At 29.5% G+C, this 4,128-nt stretch overlaps 1 pseudogene; it reads left to right on the top strand.

Moving 5' to 3' along the window:
* The first annotated feature begins 205 nt into the window (after positions 1-205).
* On the top strand, positions 206-3,400 carry LOC137649234 (DNA polymerase delta catalytic subunit-like; annotated as a pseudogene).
* The last annotated feature ends 728 nt before the right edge of the window (positions 3,401-4,128 follow it).

Raw genomic sequence — 4,128 nt, 5'->3', positions numbered from 1 at the left:
GTAAACATTTTTTATTAAAAAGGAATGCATAATATGTTGCCATTTTTGAGTATAACAAAAAAGGTACCCAATTTACAAATTTAATATAAATTTATTTTCCTGGTAATTTAAAAGATATTTATATATATATAAGCCGTTTATTTTTAAACGGCTTTACATAAAATTGGTATTACGTCTAATAGTTTTTCATAAGATATAATTCAAAATGAGTTGTAAAATAAGCAAATTGCGGCAATTTTTTGAAAATGGTGATAATAAAAATAGGTTCCTCCAAGAATGGAATAGGCCAGCAGCACCATTATCAACTCCCAATACAAATAAATTGTGTTTTCAGCAGATGGATATTGATTATTATATTGGTTATCCGGTAAGAAAAAAGGAATGTGGTGGTTATAATATGCAGCAGCAGCAGCAGCAGCAGCAGGTACCCATAATAAGATTATTTGGATTAAATGATATAGGGAATACTATTTGTTGTAATGTATTTGGATTTTTTCCTTATATATATGTTTCTGTGAATTTATTAGATTCACAAAAACAAGTTTCATATTCAGACCAAATAAAAAGGGCTCTGAATCGAAAAATCTACTTGAATGAAACAAAAGATCAAATTAAATTAAAGGAATACGTATTAAGTGTAGATAGGGTGTTTAAACAAAGTATATATGGATATCAAGAAAAAAAATCATCGTCATCATTGTGTTTTTTTAAAGTTACTGTGGCTTTACCAAAATTAATATCTATAGCTAAGATTATTCTTGAAAATGGGTTAGTGATAGATAAAACATCCCACTCACTTTCGGGTTTACGAATCAAATGTTGATTTTACACTTAGATTTATGACAGATGCTCAGATGCCTGGTTGTTGTTAGATCGAGTTACCTATTGGTGAGTGGGAAATAAAAAATAATGAGACAAATTTTAAAAATACTACTTGTCAATTAGAGGTTAACGTTTTTGAGTGGGAAAAAATAATTATTTATGAACCCGAAGGAGAATGGGCGTCTATTGCCCCACTCAGAATATTATCTTTTGATATTGAGTGTGGGGGAAGACGGGGAATATTTCCAGAACTCGAAATAGATCCGGTCATACAAATTGGAAATGTTGTTACGCGGCACGGAGAGACTGAGCCATTCATAAGTGTTGTTTTTACTTTGAATAGTTGTGCTCCCATCGTGGGCTCTAAAATTTTTTCATTTCAGGAAGAAAAAGAAATGTTAGAAAATTGGTCAAAATTCCTATTGTTTATTGACCCCGATATCATTACTGGATATAATATTAATAATTTTGATTTACCATATTTACTTAACCGCGCCAAGCATTTAAACTTGCCAGTATTTGCTCATTTAGGAAGGGTAAAAGGAATAAAATCTACAATATTAGATACCATAACCCAAAACAAACAAACAGGAAAAAGAAATAACAAAATCATTAACATAGATGGACGGTGTTTAATGGACCTTTTAACAATAATACTAAAAGAACACAAACTTCGGTCATATACTTTAAATTCTGTATCTTATCATTTTCTTAACGAACAAAAAGAAGATGTTCATCATTCTATAATTTCTGAATTACAAAATGGTAATGATCAGACTAGAAAAAGACTGGCTGAATATTGTTTAAAAGATTCTATTCTTCCTTTAAAATTATTGAATAAATTGATGTGTGTAGTCAATTATATAGAAATGGCACGCGTAACGGGCATTCCTTTATCATATGTTATAAATAGAGGACAACAGATTAAAATTTTTTCACAAATACTAAGAAAAGCCAAAGAACAGAATTTAGTATTACCGGTGTTTGATAAAAAGGAGAGTTTTGAATATGAAGGAGCTACAGTTATTGAACCAAAAAGAGGGTATTATAACGTTCCAATCGTTACTTTAGACTTTGTATCATTATATCCATCGATAATGATAGCACATAATCTGTGTTATACAACCTTTATTGATAAAAGATATATTAATCAAATGGCTCTGAAAACTGACGATTATATCATTACACCTTCCAATAATTATTTTGTAAAATGTCATAAGCGCAAGGGATTAATTCCAGAAATTTTAGAATCCTTTTTAATTGCTCGTAAGAAGGCAAAAATTGCATTAAAAAACGAAGAAGATCCATGGAAAAAGAAAGTCTTTGATGGTAGACAACTGGCATATAAAATATTGACTAATTCTGTTTATGGTTTTACGGGCGCACAAATTGGTAAATTGCCGTGTTTAGATATATCACAAAGTGTTACGGCGTTTGGAAGAACGATGATTTCTCTTACCAAAAACAAGATTGAAGAAAAATATAACAATGCTATAGTTATATATCGTGATACCGATTCTCTTATGATTAATTTTGGAGTTGAAACTTTAGAAGAGGCCATAAATTTGGGCAAGGAGGCGGTAAATCATGTGACTCAGTCTTTTATCAAGCCAATCAAACTTGATTTTGAAAAAATATATTTCCCTTACTTGCTTATTAATAAAAAAAGATATGCTGGTCTTTATTATACAAATGCTAATACTTATGATAAAATAGATTGCAAGGGGCTAGAAACAATTCTTAGAGACAATTGCCCACTCGTGGCTAAGGTCATAAATACTTGTCTGAAAAAAATCTTAATTGATAGAAACCCAATAGAAGCCCTTAATTTTGTCAAACAAACCATATCAAAATTACTTTGTAATGAGATTGACATCTCTCAATTAGTTATTACAAAGGAGTTAACAAAAAAAGCAGAAGAATATAAAGGAAAGCAAATTCACAATGAGCTAGCCATCAAATTAAGAAAAAGAGATGCCGGTAGTGCTCCAAAACTTGGCGATAGAATTCCATACGTTATTATATGTGGATTTAAAAAAAGTCCTATTTATGAAAGGGCTGAAGATCCAATATATGTATTAGAAAATAATATTCATTAGATTATGATTATTATTTAAAACATCAATTAAGTAAGCCACTTATTAGAATATTTGAACCTATTCTCGGTGATAAAACCGAATCTTATATATTAATAGGAGAGCATACACAAAAAAAGAGTTTACCAATAAGTAGAGTAGGACCATTAAGTCAATTTTTTCAAATACATCCAACTTGTATAAATTGTAAAATTCCTTTATTAAAAAGAAAAATAGTACCCGATGATGTAGAATATAACGCTTTATGTAATAATTTTAAAGTACACGAAACAGGTTTGTATACACACCACATTGAAAAATTAGCTACACTCGAAAAAAAATTCAATCAATTTTGGACTGAATGTCAAAGGTGTCAAGGATCATTAAATAAAGAAGTTATATGCAGTAATCGTGACTGTCCTATTTTTTATATGCGTAAAAAGACAGAAATAGATTTTTTTGGTCAAAAAAAAATTATCGATCGTTTTGGCTTGCCACAATAGGTTATAAATATTATTATTATTTCCCAAAAATATTTCATATAAATGGTAATGCTCTTGGTATTATATATATAGTCATATTACTACACACCCAGAAGAAATAATTATAATGAAGGAAAATATTCTAAAAGTCAGCTTTAAGTTAATTTCAGACAATGCTAAATGTCCTACTAAAGGATCAACGGGGGCGGCTTGTTATGACTTATATAGTGCTCAAAATGAAAATATTCCTGTCGGTCAACGAATTGCCATTGATACTGGCATATGTATGAAATTTCCTTCCAAAATACACGGAGAGATTAAATCTAGGTCTGGCATAGCTCTGAATAATTATGTAGATGTTGTTGCGGGTATGATAGATTCGGATTATAATGGACCTATAAAAGTGGTCTTGCATAATTCTCATCCAAATAATTCTTTTGAAATAAATATTGGGGATAGAATTGCCCAAATAAATTTCTTTTCGGGAATTGATATCTGTTTAGTTGAAAACATCAAAAATGAAAAATGGGAAATAGAATCTTGTAGGGGCAATAAAGGATTTGGATCTTCTGGTAAATAAATAAAAAAAATAATGTCTTTCTGGAAGTTTTATATTTTATATAATCAATCAATTAAGTATATAAGTAATAATGAATAAAAGTATTACACTGAATTCTTTAACTTTTTTTATATACATATACCATTAAAATAGAATTAATTATCAATGAGTATCATGAAAAAATTAGGCA

This window comes from Palaemon carinicauda, chromosome 11, assembly GCF_036898095.1.
Source record: "Palaemon carinicauda isolate YSFRI2023 chromosome 11, ASM3689809v2, whole genome shotgun sequence".
NCBI classification, from domain to species: domain Eukaryota; kingdom Metazoa; phylum Arthropoda; class Malacostraca; order Decapoda; family Palaemonidae; genus Palaemon; species Palaemon carinicauda.
Note: the sequence above shows the minus strand (reverse complement) of the source record. Positions and strands in the feature narration are given on the sequence as shown.